Here is an 18349-nt window from a genome sequence, read left to right as displayed (position 1 = left end):
TAAACACATTTAAGTAATTTAAAAGGGAGATTCTGTACAGATTCTTTGATTCGTTAATTTACTTCCCTTCTGGTTTTGTTCAAAACTTTAATGAAGTGAGCAGAGGGAAAGAAAAGAGGCTTCAGGTTTGACTCCTTCCTTCATACCCTTTCTCACTCTCTTGGTCCTGAGTCTTGTTTCACATCTTGTTTTGCAACAGCTGCAGAGCTCTTTGAGCTGGAAGTCAGTCTGAAGAAAATGGAAATTCTCTACCAGCCAGCACCTCAGGAAGAACACTACCATCCCCACATCACCGTAGGCGCATCTGTGCTTAAGTCCGTCCAGCAGTTCACCTACCTGGGAAGCATCATCTCCTCAGACGCCAAGATTGATAAAGATATCGATCACAGACTGGCAAAGGCATATAGCGCATTCGGAAGGCTTCACAAAAGAGTCTGGAGTAACAAACACTTGAGGCGAAGCACAAAAATCAGTGTGTATAGAGCCATTGTATTGTCTATTCTCCTCTATGGGTCTGAAACATGGGTCACCTATCGCCAACACCTACGACTCCTTGAACGCTTTCATCAGCGCTGTTTATGCACAATTCTAAATATACACTGGACTGACTATGTGACGAATGTTGCTGTCCTTGAGCAAGCAAGGATCACCAGCATTGAGGCCATGCTATTGAGGACGCAGCTGAGCTGGGCAGGACACGTTTCTAGGATGAAGGACCATCGCCTCCCCAAAATAGTATTCTGCGGTGAACTTGCCACGGGTCAGCGTAAGAGGGGCGCCCCAAAGAAGAGATACAAGGACTCCCTGAAACAACATCTCAGCCTTGGCCAGATAGATCACCAATAATGGTCCTCCCTAGCCTCGCATTGGGAAGCATGGAGACACACTATCCATGATGCTGCAGCCTTCTTCGAAAGCTCACGCCGAACGAGCCTCGAAGAGAAACGACAACGCAGAAAGTACCGCAACCTGGAAACATCACCCAAGGAGACTTTCTGTTGTGCTTTCTGCAACCTGACCTGTTTATCCCAAATTGGCCTTTTTAGTCACCAACGCACTTGTACAAATCGCGGTATGCGTCCTTCCTGAATCTTCGTTCGCGAAGCAAAGCCAGAGAGGGGGGGGGGTTCCTGAGTCAGTGGTTCCGAAATAACAAAATGCAAAGGGATCTTGTAGTACCTTTGAGACTAACTGAAAGAAAAAAAGCTGGTAGTGTAATCTTTCATAGATTTGAGCCTATTTTCTTCGATGCACATCAGGCTCAAGGAAATAGGCTCACGTCTACAAAATCTCATGCTACCAGAGTCTTTATTTCAGTTAGACTCAAAGGTGCTACAAGATCCCTTTGCATACTGGTTTTCAAGACTAACAAATCTATGACTTTGCATTCTGGCAAATTCTCCATACTGAAAACAAACCTTTGATAATGGTAACACTAGTTTCCATGTAGGCCAACAGCTCCTTCATTTATAGATTTCAAAACATGTAAATAATAGTGTAGCAATTGCTAAAATCAGAGTGGTGGAAAGATTTGGAGGTGCTTTGTGAGCAAAGATGTTCTCCACACTCTGGTCCTGACAGCAAGTTCAGGCCATCTTCTTTCAAGAAGATAATGCCACCTCACAGCCAACCATACTTTTGCTTGAGAGTGGCACAGATTTCCTTTACAGCTTGTCAGTACTAATAATCTGGCCAGACAAAGCTTGAATAGGAAAAGACATTTCTTTGCTCCTGGGAATTGAGTGCACTGTTTCAACAGCACCAAGACTATATCACCTCTGAGTATGGGGGGAGGCATGACTTGAATAAATTCCAAGGTTCTCATTCCCAGCAGGCTATCAGACTGACGACGCAAGTAAATGGTTCTATAGAATTTCTCTCACGCAGCTTTTGACTACATATTGAGGTCATCAGTTTTATAAAATGGATCCTTACATAAGTATAACCGAGATGGATTTCTTGAAAGAACACTTGTCTTGAAGAACAGATGGCTTTGCTGGCAGTGAGGCAAATGAGAATTGGTTCCCCTATTAGGCAGGTAATACTTCAGTAGAACTCTGTAGAACACTGTACCACAGAGAAGTTACTAATCCTACACCACAATATAAGTATGATTAACTCTGTATTATTTTATAGGGTCCTTGCAGTGTCTTTATAGCTGAATATAGTCTTAGAGAACACTCTGAAAAATATTGTTTTATTTAATTAATTTATTTATTTTTATTTTATTTTTAAAGCACCTATGAGTGTGATAATTTGGGCAGGCTATATAATTTTGAAAAAGATCACACAAACAGGAGTATTGGTATGACCAGACCATGCTAAATCTTATTTAACACAAGGCTCTCATTTTCAGGCAAGTATACATAGAAGTGGGCTACATTAATTTTATGTTATTTTATTTAAAAATAGTTTTTTTTAAAGAGGGCACTACAGATTTATGTACCATACCTGATATCAGAAATTTTAGAGAACAAAGGGAATACCTATTACGCCCATTCCTTTTTTATGACTGTGTTGCAACTATCCTTTCATTTCAACCATCTGTTTTGGAAGTAGGTTCAATCAAATATAACTTCTCTTGAGTGAGGCTTTCAAAAGGGATCCTAATTCTAGTCTGTATATTACTTTTCAGTCATAGACCTCTGATGTATCTGTATCAATCTGTATCAATTTTCCTCTGTCAGAAATTCACGTTTCCAAGTTGATATATTAAGAGACAAATCCAAGGGAACAAGACAGCATGAGAATATTACTGAGTTGACTTAGAGATCCATCAGCATTCTCTTTCTGAGAGAGGCAAGACAGTTGGGAAGCTTAAAGGGAGAGCATGAAGGCAACCATTATTCCCATTTGTATGTTTGAAATATTCACTATGCAGAGGTATGGTTCGCTTAAACATAGAAGTGTTTTCCATAGGTGTAATTGTTTAAAAAAGTTATTCTAAGTCACTGCTGAATAACACATCTGGTTCGGTCATCTTACAAGTGGTTTCCTAATGCCACCTACTGAGTTCATTTTTTTTATGGCTGATACCTCACATTTTTAGTCACTACTCCATACCAGCAGACAAGATTTAAAAAACAAAAATGCAAGAAAGGGAGGGTATTCAATTTTAACATTCATTTACCAATTGCATTTACCAGATTTATAACATCTAATATGTTTGTAACAAAGGGTAATGCAGCACTGTTTGATACAGAAGTTGATAGCTTCATTGTAGCATCTGTTAGTTGTTCATGGTTTCTCCACTGGAATGACTTATGACATTGCTTTTTAGGCTGCATGGTGTGTCATGGTAAACTTATTGAAACTACATCATATTTGTATAGTCATTTTTCAGGCAAAATCATTTACAAAGTAGGAAGTGTCAGACTGTAATCAGAATTGATTCTTAAAAATCTCATTTGAACTCTGGATTCTTCCCCCTCTTGTTTCAAAACCAGGTTATATTGTAGAAATTCAAATACATTGCTTTCTTCAAGCCCTAAAGTGAGCCTATAATGTGATGAGTAAATAAATGAAAAGATATTTACTAAATGAAAAAATAACTTGTAGGAATATATACAAAAGATAATAGGTTTAATGAAATGTCCCACACAGCCTGGAGACTTTATACATTCTGATGAAGAAGTCAGTGTGACTTTGACCCGGTACAAACGGGTGGAAAGCACCGTCCTCAGGCCAAAAATTAGGGTTTGGGAGTGTGCAGCAACCACATGCTCCCAAACCTTAATACAGAACAGCGGCGCCATCATGGCAGCCTCCTGTCCACATGGGGGCCACCATGATGACGCAAGTATTGTGCAACATCCAGACATTGCTGGAAGCAAGTGGCATCATGACAGCATCCTTTCCTGTTTGTGGCACCGCAAAAAAGAAGCTGCTCTAGGCAGTTTCTTTTTGGCAGAGTGCCGGTGCTACAGAGTGCAGCTGCTGCAGCACCTACTCAGGGCAAAGATGGGCGGCACGGAGCTGCCCATCTGTCAAGCCCCTTTGAAAGCTTGAAAATATAATTGTGCATTTTGGTTGGTCCAGTAAAGGTATCATTGTTTGGATGTTATAGGATGTTTATTGTGGGATAGGGTTTTGAAGGCTCCTTGCCCTATCCAGTGTTTTTGGACTCCAGATTCCATAATCTCTCAGCATTGCCTATGCTGGCTAGGGTTAAGGAGGGTTGTAAGTCATAAATATCTAGAGGGCCATAACTGCCCACTGTTATTTTACACACACTGTTTCTCTGTAGTGTCATCCCAGCGTGTGAAATGACTATCTCATCCACACAGGTAATCCCAGTCAACCTGGTTATTACTGAGGTATCTATCCCAGAGAGAGAAAGAATAATGTCAGGGAGGGAAACTACCCTTGCAATCAGTCTTGCCCATGAGATTGCAAATATCCCCACACAAATTGCTGCCATGGACAGTTCAACAAGAAGTAAAGAGGCAGCTCCCTATGGTTCAGCAGAACTCAGAACATTACTATAGAAAATTAATTTAGTCATTAAACTGGGAGAACAATAATTAGCAACAATAATAATCATGGGATTTGATTGGTTTAACTACAGTTTGAAACAGTTGTCTCTAGGGTGAGATGATTTACAAGAAATTCATGCATACAGATTGTCGACACTGACCTTAGGGAAACATTTTGCTTTTGGCACTTCAAAAGTGTTTTCTTGGTCTTTTCATAGTTGCCTTTCCTCAAACAGGACTTTTAACTCACACAGACTCCAAATCCAAAATTGGTACTCAGAGAAAATAGAATTTCAATATATCTGGAATTTCTCAGATTGGGATGGAAGGCTTTAGTTATGGGACCTCATCTTTGAGTCAGTCTAGTTGTTTTGCCACTGACTTGCATCTCACTTCTTTCTAACCCCTCCAACCGCTACCAACATTTGTACTCTTCACTCACCTTTCAAGGGCTTTGTTTGTTAAAGGATGGTAAGGAATAGCATGAGAATTTAATAAGATTAGAAACTCCCCCACCCCTTTTTTTTATTTTTTTGGGGAAGATATGTTTAACTGCCCCTTCTTTCTTTCATTCCTTCCTTGATGATATTTCTCCCATAGATGGAAGGGTGGTAGTTTAGCTATCTGTCTCTTTTGGTTCTGGGCTCCAGCTTTACAAAACCACTGAAAGTATAATCTACTCAAGAAAGACAAAGTGGTAAGAGGAATAAGAGGTGTAGAAAGGAGAGAAAGGAAAAGAAAGTAAAAGAAAGGAAAGGAATAAGAAAGGGAGAATAGAAATTGGGGGGGGGGGAGAGAATTTACCACAAATTTATCCAAGTACATAGTACTGAGTGATTAATAATAGGTACACTAAAGTATTGCAAAGATGTTCAGTGGGATTTATTGCTGAACAGACATGGTTATGGCATGGGTTTAAGTAAGTAAATCTTTATCTGTGGACTGCTAGCCTTTTTTGTCTAAAAGGAACTGACATTCTTTAGCTTAGCTATTTCAGGTCTAAGCAAACAAATCAATTCCTCATCCAACCCCATTCCATTTCTGCTTTCCTTTCCCTTCTTCATCAATTGTCTTATCCCAGCGATTTAATTGTTTGCTGGCTATTCTTTTGCTGAGTTTCCAGTACCTTCTCTATCTCAAAGAACTTGACTACTCAAAATAACAATGGAAAAACAGGCAGAGTAAGCAGCCAAACAACACTCTCCAATCCTAATTTTTCTTCTCCTCCCTCCTTCCTCTCTTCTGTTAGAGGAGATTATCACATTAGCTTCACTGCCAGGATAGACCCAGGATGTAACTTTGGCCTGGTGCACACCGCCAGGATGTCACATGATGTCCTAGTGGTGATAGTAGGGCTCGGAACAGCGCACCAACCCTTCTACATGCAGGCAATGGCTTGATGGTAGCATCCCATCTACATGGGCACCACCATCCTTACCTAAGGGACGCACGGCACTATAAAATGCTGAAGTACTAAAATGATATACTATGATGTGGAAAACAAAATCTTCTCTAGTCTCTACCCATCTCAGCCACCTTAAGCACACTGAGCAACTTAATCCTGTGAATCAAAGAGGAAAATCTTCAGCCCTTTAAAGGAAGACTGTTCCACAAACATGGAGCCAGACCCTGATAGACTGGCAGCCTTGACAGAGCTATACATGTTGGTGGAACTGCTAATAATCCTTCGTCTGCAGACCTGAAGTTTCTAGATGTTACATACCATGCTAGCCAAACTGTCAAATACTGAGGAAGGTTGAAGCACAGGGATGTAAATGCTAGGACCAAAATCTTATAATGAGCCCTGGCCTAAACGGGCATCTATGAGGGGAAGAGACATGTGAGTATTTATGGAGATTAGGGCGGGTTATAGACCGCCCATTTGGGGCAGGCTGTACCCGCCCCTTTCCCCAGTGTATCGGGGCCTCAGTTGCTAGAACGGCAGCCGCTGAGGCCCCGATCCGCTGCTTTTCAGGCTGCGGGGAAGCAGCAAAACGCTGCTTCCCCGCAGCCTGAAAAGGGATGTCCCTGGGGCTTCAAGCCCCAAGGACACCCTGCGGCGGCGGGGAGAAGGAGAAAGGGGCCGCTTGGCCCCTTTCTCCATTGCTTCGCTGGGCGCAGCCGTCTGAAGGCTGCGCCCAGCGAAGCAAAGTGCCGCCACAAACCAGGAAGGAGCTCCGAAACGGAGCTCCTTCCTGGTCCGCGGAAAGGGCGCCCTAGGCGCCCTGGCGTGGACCGACGACGTCACATCCGCGCCACCCCGTGTAGAGGCGGCGCGGTCGTGACGTCATCATGGTGGCCCCCTTGTGGAAGGGGAGCCGCCATTTTGTACGGACTCAGTCCATACTAGGGTTAGGGGGGTGAGGAAGCACCGCACCTTCCTAACCCTAGTACGGACTGAGTCCGTACTTTAATGGCAGTCTGTAACCCGCCTGTTCTGGACTAAAACCAGAGGAGTAAGAGAGCAGGAAGGCAAACCTGCTAGTAGGCTATTACAATAGTCCAGGCCCGAAATAAACAAGACCCAGACAAACAAATGGGCAGTCTTGACAGATACTATGGATGATCAAAAGATGGAAATTACATGCTTTAGCAATTGCCCTGATAAAAGGATGTAGGGAGAAATAATCATCCAGCAGGACTTCAAGATTCCTGGCAACTGAGACAGGGGCCAATGTGTAACCCATGAAACACCATGATGGGCATGAAAGCTACTGGATTGCTCTCATTCATCCTGTGACACACACTGTTCTACTGGTATAATTTATTCCACCACATACACCTAGATTAAAAATTATGAACATTTTAGAACTATGATTGTACAAATCTCTGTAACAGAAGAAGTTTGAAATGATGTTTAAAATATGTTTTCCCATCCCAAAATGTCAAGGTCTATTTTTTTTTTTTTTTTTTTTTTGACATGTGAAATAATTCCATCAGAAAGAATATAGTAGCAGCAAAGTAGCTTCAGCTTTGTTTTCTTTATTTCTCTGGCATCAAAACAAGGTTCCAAAGCTTACAACTTGGCATTTGCACATAAACTGTTATCTTAGCTAAATCCTTATTTATGTAGACACAATCAAGTAGCACTTCTAGAAGTGATACTGCCAGAATAATCTCACTGTATGATACAATACATCTGGAGTGGGCTGAAATGGAAAGTGGAGCCCCTGGCATGAATAATTTAGCAAAGTTGTTCTCTCCATCTTGGATAATTGTATTAACTATATTAAGGTACAACAGCTGCAATTAATTAACACTTTAATTAGAATTTTAGAGAAACAGTGTTATCTAGTTTCTTCTATATCATACTAATCAGTGTACAAATACATAACCAATAGCAACAGAATAAAGGTAATTAATCTTTGCAATATCAACCTTTGGAAGTGTCCATACTCATGTATGTTTGTATGCACTACTGTTAGTCTGGATGTATTTATAACATCTTCTAACACATCTGGGAACTACATGTATTTATTTGGTGATCTAATATGAGTTCAAATATGCCCTCTAATCTGAATTCAAATGTGCACAAATATGCATTTCCTTGCCAAAAATTAAATTCATACATTTTCAAATGGACCTTGAGATTTACCAGCTGAAATGTAGCTCACTTTAAGAATTCTTTTTGACTGCAAGGTTTGTATTCAGGAGATTGTCAGATCGTTCTTGGCCATTTCTAGAAATCAACCAACACCTACCAAGAATGAAATTGTAGATTATATTTCCAACTCCTAACTGCTAATTGAAGTGTCATGTCTGGGAGATAGGAGTGTCAGGTATATTGGCAAATTTGCCCATCCTGCATTACAAAGGGTTTTTGAATATATTGAAAACTGTTAATTACAGTGGAATTTTGTTATCCTTGTGCAAGAGCTATAAGACCCATGCTTTTAAAAATTAATACGTTTTATGGAGCCCAAAAAGCTTGGTAAGTAGTCCACCCTCTGTTTGGATGTTTAAAAGATGCCTCCCCCATTTTGCCAAATGTTATGTTTATATTTTCTGTTTCTGTAGGAATAATATAAGCACAATAGCAGGAAATATAAACAGATGTTCCATATTTAATTCTTGTTCACATTCTTCAAGCAAACAAGAAATAAGGTGGCAAAGTCCTTTCATTTGCGCTATTGCATTAGCATCTCTCAGGCCACCCCATCCCCATGTTCTGGTACGTAAATATCCATGGTTCATGTTTGTCTCCCATGAAGCTATCATAGGCACATGAGCCTTTCTACAAAACATAGGCTTTATCTGCACTGTAGAAATAGTGCAATTTGGTGCTATACATACCGGTGGATAGGGCGGCCCTGTCAGGTGAAAGGGGTTGACCGAGGGTACACCACCCATATTGGCCTCACCCCTAGCATGTGACGGGGGTGTCAAAATCATGGCGCCCTGTATGGATGGGCACCACCACTTTGATGCGACAGATGCTTAGCGTCCGCATGTCCTGGTGCATTGGTGCATTGTGCCATTACAAACACGCCACAAGAAGAACCTGCTTTTTAAGGGTCCTTTTTGCTCCACAGGGAAGCCCCGTGGTCTAGAGGCTGCGGCTTCCCTGCAGAGCAAACCAGGGCGGCGGGAGACCATCCTTTTTGGGCAGTCTGTATCCTGCCTCTCAGACCACTTTAAATTCTGTAGCACGGTCCTATGGAATCCGAGGATTTGTAAACTGTTGTGGCACCAGAGGTATCTGCCAGAGAAAGTTAAATATCTCACAAAACTACAAATCTCAGAATTCCATAGCACTGAACCAGATAAAGTGGTGCCAAACTGCCTTATTTCTACAATATAGATACAGCCTTTTTCACATAATATATTAACTCCTGTCAAGACTCTTCCACCAGTCCATTATTCCAAGTCATTCTATTACTGTTTTCAAATCTGAGATGTTTTGGTTTTCTAACATGTTTGGAATTTCAGTTTAAATTTACTTTTATAATTTTGTATATCCAGCTTATATGTAATTGCTTAGATTGCTTTTGTGAGTGTGTTGTATTGGTTTTATATTTGTAGCCTGCTGGTGTGTTTTTACTGCTGGTTGCTAGCTGGTGGCAAGTCTACTAAGGAGTCCTGAAAGAGGGAGAAGAACCAAGCAAACTTACTAGGAGGTGTTAGGAGACACACTGTAGAAATAATCCAGGTTGACACCACTTTAACTGTCCTGGCTCAATGCCAGGGAATTTTGTGAACTGTAGTTTTATGAGATATTTAGCCTTCTCTCTATCAGTGAGCTCTGGTGCCACATGAAACTACAGCTCCCAGAGTTCCCTAGCACTGAGACAGGGCAGCTAAAGCAGTATCAAACTGGATTATTTCTGCATTGTGTTTTGACCCATAGATGCCAGAAGATTCCTTCTTTAGGCCTGTGTTGCTAACATAACATATTTTGCTGCTGGAACAAATAGTGGTCTTTGCTTTCCCCATCACTACTGTATTTATTAATTAAGATTGTAACCTTTCCAAAATCAATAGAAGTGTGCAAGATCTTGCTTCATCTAACTAACTCTCCTTGACTTGATTCATAAATGTGTAAAATCTAAGGAATAGATAAGCTCCAATCCACACATTCAGTTCAGAGATGTGAGGAACAAGACATTTTGTATCAGAATTCACATAGACGGAATTTCTTACGCAGCTTGGCATTAGGTTATATTGCCTCACCCTGTCTGAATCAATTTCAAGAATTTTTGGTACCTTTCTATTCATCTCAGGCCTTTCAGTTCCCAAAATATTTTTACATGGGTGTTAATTGTTTCTGCTGATCCTTTTCTTTTTATCTATTTGAAAGTGGGTTTTTGTGGGGTTTTAACCATTTAAAATTAATGATAGTATCTGTGAGAAACTTGATCTGAAGCATGCAGATATTTTGTTCCCTAAATAAAACAAGCACAATGATTTATCTTCCTGGATAATAAAAATATCATGCCCTGTAACATTTCCAATTCATCTCTCTTTTTTCTTTGTAATGGAATGGGCATAGTCATAATATATGATTCTGTTCTGAGGAATTCTGATTGGCTGAAAGTTCCAGCAGACTTCTTCGGTGGTAAGGGTGATGAAGTTCCTCGTATAAGTTAGAGGAGAAAGTAATTGGCTTCCCATGCTGTCTGCTTGGACTCTTCCACTTCAGTCTATTGATAGAGCTTCAGAATTTTGGTGTGTCATATACTTAATGATCCATATTTCTCCCCATTTTCTAATTTCTATTTTGGGGAATTGTGGGGAAGGGAAAAAAGAAATTCAGTAATGTAAGTTCATACCTGGTTGTATTATTTCAGGACCTGAACTTTCAAAGGCAAAGCCTGAGATCTAGGAACAACTCTTGTGATGTATCAGTAAATAAATGCTTTGTGATGTCACAAAGGTAATGTTACAAGAGACAGCCTATGGTGATGTCATTAGGCATTATATATTAAGCTTCAGCCAGAGTGGCGCAAAGCAGGGAAAAAAGCCCACTAGGTCTAATCAATGAGGAAGAAAAGTATACTATATATATTCATGTCTAAGTCTATAAATTTTAGTCAAAAAATTGACCCCAAAAAACTCAGTCAACTTATCCACATGTCAATGCAAGTACTGTACTTTAACTCATATTTAAAAAGAAACCATCCCATGGTAAAAGGAGAGAATATCATCTGTCCTAGCAGCATTGACCCCCCTCTACTCTCTCATCCACCCAGCATTTAGTATGACCACAAACAGTCATACCTGCTGGAATTTTGTAAGTTCTTTGGCATCATTTCCTCTTTCTTTATCCTTTAAATCCTTTGCTCAATTTTTTCCTCGACTTATCCATTTTTTCCTTTTTCCTCTTATCAAAATCCATAATTTTGGCCCCAAAACTTGCTCTCCATTTATACATGAGTTCAACTTATAGTCGAGTATATATGGTATAGACATACACCTTCTAGGCAGTGCTCTTGCCCTGTGATTCTCCCTCCTTACCTTGAGGTCTGGAGAAGAGGAGTCAAACCAGAGGTGGGAGAACTTGAAATCTGGCACCTCTAAGTGTTACTATAAATGTATGGTTTTACATTTTATGGTGATGGGGAAATGGCCTATAGTTGTACATAGTCTTTATCCTTCTCTGCCCAAGAGTGTTGGTGCCTCACAAAACTACATATCCCAGGATTCTGTAGGATGAAGCCACATTGCATGTGCCAAACTGCATTTATTTCTATGGTGCAGATGCACCATGAGTGTACTCATCAGGAGGTGATGATAAGTTCATTTCATATTGAATTTTGTAAAGATTTCAAGCATTCCAAGTTATTGTGTTGTAATTCAGTGATTGCATGTCTGCATGGGCTTACATGACATAAATTGCTGTAGTCAAGTGGCTGCAATGGTAGTTTTTCTCTCATGACAATTATGATGACAAAGAGACACAGATCATTTGTTTGTTTGTTTAAGATACTTTTGTATCACCTCCCAGCCCACAAAAGCTGATGATATAGAAGAATGTGAAGTAAACTGATATGATTCTAGACAATAATGTAATGTCCAGCAAATACCATGTCCAAGGCAATTCTAAGGAGGAAGGTATTTTAGCCCATAGAGGTTGATAATACACAGTTGGAAAAAACTGCTCCTGAAAGATTTTGTTTAAGCGTAATGAAAGTATTTTGTCTATCTCCTTTTTTTATGCAATAAAGAATTTTACACCCATTACTGAAGCAATGCAATCTTCATATCCATATACATTGAGCACAAGAACACTGTGCCATAGACAGTAGTCCTAGAAACAGTAAAGCGTTTGGGTGGAACAACAATAAAACATGGATTTTGCATTAGATTTCCTTCATTTGGACTTAGACAAAGCAATTCAGAAAATAGTTTTTTGTGGGTTTTTCGGGCTATGTGGCCATGTTCTAGCAGAGTTTCTTTCTGATGTTTCGCCAGCCACAGATGCTGGCGAAACGTCAAAAAGAAACTCTGCTAGAACATGGCCACATAGCCCGAAAAACCCACAAAAAACTATGGATGCCGGCCACGAAAGCCTTCGACTTTACAATTCTGAAAAGTTACATTCTGGTTCTAAATTAAGTGGTAAACTTAAACATGCTTTAAATATATTACTAGTCAGAATATAATTTGAAAAGAAGTAGGATGATATATCTATATTCTAAAATGTGTATGTATTTGGTAATACTGAAGGCTTTGGAAATTACTGGCTGAGCTACTCCAGTGTCATAGAATGTTAATGGATATTATAACAGCTGGGGAATGAAGCTGTCCATAACAGGAGAAGAGAATACACACACACACACACACACACACACACACTACTCTTTTATTGCCCCATCCCTGTTTTGAACTGGGAAGAGAAGGAAACAGCTGTATGTATTTTGGAAAACTCCAATTCTCACATCAGTGAAGGGACATAGTAAGGTTGGAAAGAATTGCACAGAGAAGAAGGATAAAGATTAAGGGGGAGGGAGAAAACTTTATCTAGAAGTATTAAGTAACATCAGATTCACCGTACCATAGCAATATCAATAAATGTTGTTGTTGTGTGTCTGCAAGTAATTTTTGAATTAGGGTGACCTTAAGGCACACCTAGCATGGTTTTCTTGGCAGAATTTGTTCAGAGGAGGGTTGATCTTTCCTTCCTCTGAGGCTGAGAGAGCATGACTTGCCTAAGGACACCCCAGTGGGTTTCCATGACCAAACAGGAATTTAAACTCTGATCTTCCAGTGTCCTAGTCTAACACGCAAAGCACCATGTTGGTTTTCAGTATCAATAATACTTTACAATAAAACTCAAAATCCTGGAATAATCCAAAGAATAATTATTTTATTTCAATTCAAAATATTTTGGAAAACCAGAGTTCTACTTGCTTGGTATCTTCTGCTTCCTGGGACATCCTTTAATGCACATAGAATGCTACCAGGTTATTCAAACTAAGAATGAATGATGGCAGTCCCTCTCTCTCTCCCTTGGTGTTTACAACAACAACAGCAATAAGAGCAAGTCTTGGGAAAATATTGATAAAACATTTTGGGGGAGGGGAGGGGGGAAGTCCATTAATTTTTAATTCCTAACGAAGCTTGATCTATTCATGTACTAAAAACATAAAATATAGCTATATTCAGCTGCATGTATTAATGTCTAATGCTGAAATTAATAATCAAATTGTTAAATTAATAATCAAATAATGTAATTGTTTTTATACTGCTTTTATGAGTTTCAAAAAGAGTATTTTAATGTGTTTTTAACAAAATATATTTGCATTGTTTAATTGGTTTTTATTTGTTCATTGCCTCAGGAGCCCTTGTGGGCTGGGTGGCAGTACAGAAATACGAACATAAATAAAACAATTAAATGCAAGCTCATATGCATGTATGAGTGGGTTGTAGTTGGAATAATGAATTCTACTTTGAAGTCCTCCTTAACTCTACAAAAAGACAACTTAATTTAATAATAGTCAAGGAAGTTCTATTCAGAAGAAGAAGAAGAAGAATCCAAGATAGAGATATCTATATTAAACTGCATAAATAGAAACAATCAAAATATTTGGATATTATTTTTCATTGGTGTGTGTGTGTTAAAGATACCTTTGTTAGAATGTTAAAAATTAATTATATTGCCTACTAAATGATCCCTGATTTTATCAACATTATTACATTTTGATGATGCGACCTCTGATTTTTTCCCCTTTCCATTTCTTCTTAGGAATGCTCCATCTCTTCATTTTTGTCCCGTATCTTATCCTCTCATCTCACTGCCTTCCAAATGTTTTTCTTCCATACTTTCTACAATATCCACATTCTTATCAGCCACATTGTGTTCTGTTTCCTCAATTTTTCTCCTGGATTTTCTCATCAGTAGCTCTGACTGTCCTTTCCACTTAATCACTCTACCTGCCTCTCCTCTCAGTCCATATATTTGGTACTTTGTTCCCTTTTTCTCTGCATGTGTTTATTTCTTTTTACCCCCCCCCCCCCCGCCACTGCCACTCTTCTTGAATAGTATCTCTTTAATCATGCTTGCAGTTAGATCTAGCATCCTAGTGAACGTTAGGAAACAAGAACATACAAAACAGCAATGTTTTCCTTCAGACAGTCTTTCCAAATGTTCCAAAAATGAATGGTTCAGTTGCCAATATCTGGGAAGCATTTTCTGGTTATGAAATGCAAGTAGTGCCTCTTCTCTCCAGTGTCTTTTACAAGATTCATAATTAACCAGTGCTGGAGAAAATGTTTGTTTCTGACATCAGAGTATCAAGCATTCTAATTGTGTATGTAGCCTTAGAGGGCCTGGCATGGCACTGTAGGATTTCACTTGTCTATCTAATACATATTTTAAATTAAAAAGACTTCTGAATAAAAATATTTGCAGGTTTTCTTGAAACACATTTTACACCCTTGACAAACTCCCCCCCCCCTCCATTCTCTCTCTCTCTTTGTTAAATAAAACATGAAAGCTTAATGTGGTGCAACAATTGCATGAGCATATTCCATGGAGTATTTCATCATGTGCTTGAAAGCTGTAGAAAATGCAGTATTGATTCTGAACAATGTGTTTCATTTGGTTATTACTTGAAGTTTGCCAATATAAGGGATTGTATCCCGAGATATGTTTTACTATCTAAAAGTAATTTAGCTGGTGACAAAATATATATATAAAGGAACAAATAAAAAATGAAGAGATCTCCTGTTTTCAACCCTTCAGCACTTTCAGTGACTTCAGTAACATTTGAGAACCTTCACTAGCTGTATATTTGCAGTGCCATAGTCTAGATAGTCTATTTTCTACTTGGTGATGGAATAACAGTGAAACAGAAAATAGAAATTCCCCTTCTGACATCACATTAGTGGTTTAGGAAAGACAATTAATCCATTTTATGTCACTCCTCTAATGTCCAAACATACATTCCAGGAGCTAACTAGTTACTCGATCTTCCCAGACTTGTGCCAATTGATACTTTGCTTTCTGCTAAAATATGTACCTTGGTTCACTGCCTTGAGTGATCTTTTAGCTATTTGCTTTTCAGATATCATTCTAGTGAGTGCTTCCTCTATTGTTACAGCACATTTTGATTTGAAAGGTACAAATTATTGTGCATTTTGATGAATGGATGAATTCTTCTGGTTTCTGAGTGGGAATTTGAAAAAGAAATTCTGTTCTTTTCCAACTCTACCACTCATTCACATGGGTGATTATTACGTAACGATGATTCTAGTCAGAATGTATAAACAGCCATTATTGAAAAGTACTGAGCTGGAGAGATATGACAACTTTGACTGTGGTATTTCAGTCACTCATTCAAACACCCACAATGCTGCAGTCATCAATTGATGACAATGAATGTGTAACTGTCTCTATGATTCTATCAAGTACATTAGGCTCAAGGGAGCCACAACTCATGACTGAGGCATAGGTGATTATATTTGTATATTACTCATTCATACAAGTTCCTTCCACATTTTAACAGACATGTGTAAGCTATAAAGTCATAATAATAATAATAATAATAATAATAATAATAATAATTCTGTTCTTCTGATTGATGTGTCTAAGAAAGAAAGAACAGTTTAAGTTATTTAAAATTGCTGAAAAAATTAAAATTACTGATTAGCAAGGCTAGTTTCTTCAATTTAATTTATTTGCTTGTAATTTTAAAAGCCTTTTAATCATAGCAACTGAAGGCAGTATTAACCTCTGAATTACTATTCACTTAAAGTGCTTTTTTGTGTTTTTTTGGAAGCAGCATCTTTAACTATTATAACTGTCCTCCCTCCCTTTCAGAATCTTACCTAACGACGTTTCTTCAGTATATATTGTGTATGAAATCTGAGGCCATCAAAGATGTGATTGGCAAATGTGTACCTTGCTTTCCAGCTGCCTATTGAGGACATAATTCCTAGCTCTTTCCGAGGCAGTTAGTGACATACTTGGCTATTAAATATTCTGCATCATTTTTAAAGGATGACACTGCCAGAAAAAGAATTGCTAGTTCTGTGAAATTCCTTGCCGCTATTGTTCCTCTTTAGGAGTTATGGGTCCAATAGTCTAGACATTAGTAATCAGAACAGAATTATTATTATTATTATTATTATTATTATTATTATTATTCCCTTACATCCAGTCCTTCTCTCACTGCAGGGATTCAAGATAGTTAACAGCTGAGTGCTGAATCCAGAAGTATCCCAAAATTATGAAGCTCATTTTTCAGGGGAAGTGTAACCCTGTCTAACACAGACTGAATTCCTGTTCCCAAATCTGTCTTTTGGATGACCAGGAGCACCTCTCTCTTGTTTGGATTAAGCTTCAGTTTGTTTGCCCTCATCCAGTCCTTTACAGCTGCCAGGCACTGGTTTAGTACAGAAGCTGATTCCTGGGAATTAAGTGAAAAGGAGTGATGGAGCTGGGTATCATCAGCATACAGGTGACATCTTACTCCAAAATGCCAGACAATCCCTCCCAGATTTTCATGTAGATGTTAAAAAGGACAGGGGACAAGACTGAACCCTGATGGACCCCAATGGATTGAGCAGGAGTCCCCAGCACAACCTTCTGAGAGTTCCCTTCCAACAAAGAATAGAGCCATTGTTAAACAGTACCTCCAAGCCCCATTCCAGAGAGGCAACTCAGAAGGATATCATTTATTATTTATTTATTGTATTTATATCCCGCCCTTCAGGCCTAAAGGCTTTCAGAGTGGCTAGGCTTACAATCTAAAATACATGACACAAAAGGAGAAGGGAATGGTGGTGGGAAAAGGGATGAAATTCAGTGGTTATTCTCTCCCTCTGAGGCCTGGACCAAGGCAGATGGACTGGAGGGAGGGCTCTTATTCTTCAGGCTAGCCCTGGCGGAGCTGGGCCTGCCTGTTCACTCCCTCACAGGCCGAAGGATGACAGTTATCATGGAGGGAGCATGGTTGATGATGTCAAAAGCCACTGAGAAGTCCAGCAGAACCAACAGGGACACAATCTCCCTATCCAGTTCTCTGCATAGGCCATCCACTAAGGAGACCAAAGTAGTTTTTGTCCCATAACCAGGACTGAAACCAGGCTAACATGGATCTAGAACAGGCCTGTACAATATACAACCCAGGGGGCACATGCAGCACACCAAAGGATTTTTGTCTCCTCCATCACTCTGCCTTCTCCCGAGGAGAAGTCTGTGCAGAAAAGGAGAATGATAGACAAAGCTCCTCCACTGCCTGGCTTTCTCCTAAGCCAGCACAACAAGGAGTGGCTTTCTACTGCTCCTTTTTGTGCCAGGAAAAGTCTAGGTTGGGGTGTGGCGTGGAGTTGCCACAGCCCCAACCTGGTGAGCAAAGGGGCGGTGGCAAGCTGCTACTTGCCGACCATCTGTTTCATCCCTTACTCTGCCAACAATGTTTTAGTATTACTCACAAAAACCACAGAGGAGTATTTGGTGTGCCTATCACTTTAATAAACCAAGAACCATATGAATGTCAAAAAGCAAAGCAAAAAAAGAGCCTGGAGTATAACTCAAAAAAGGTTACTAACATTTCCCAGATAAATGTCCAGTCTCATTGAGGCTGTTTTCCTGTTCCTTTAATTACCATCAGTTGCCTTAATGGCACCTCCAAATTGTTCCTTAGGTAAATTTGGTTTAGCTGTCTTCAAATTTCTACATCTGTCATTCGAGTGGAGCTCCAAAATACCTAACATTCTTACCTAGAAAGAATGTATCCAGAGACACTCCAATGATTGAACATGAAACTTATTACAACTATTCGTGAATAAAATTGATATTTTCTACCTCAGGTGACAGGTAAAGCTGAAAAACACAAAATGTCAAGAAGCAGACATTGTGATGTTCCTTGTCATTCTTGAAAAAGCCCTGGACACGGGAGAGGGAAAACTTCCAGAAGTGACAAGAAATA

Source organism: Sceloporus occidentalis, unplaced genomic scaffold (assembly GCF_023333645.1).
Source record: "Sceloporus occidentalis isolate IW3139 unplaced genomic scaffold, rSceOcc1.0.p SCAF_2, whole genome shotgun sequence".
Lineage (NCBI taxonomy): Eukaryota > Metazoa > Chordata > Lepidosauria > Squamata > Phrynosomatidae > Sceloporus > Sceloporus occidentalis.
This window is presented reverse-complemented; position numbering follows the sequence as displayed.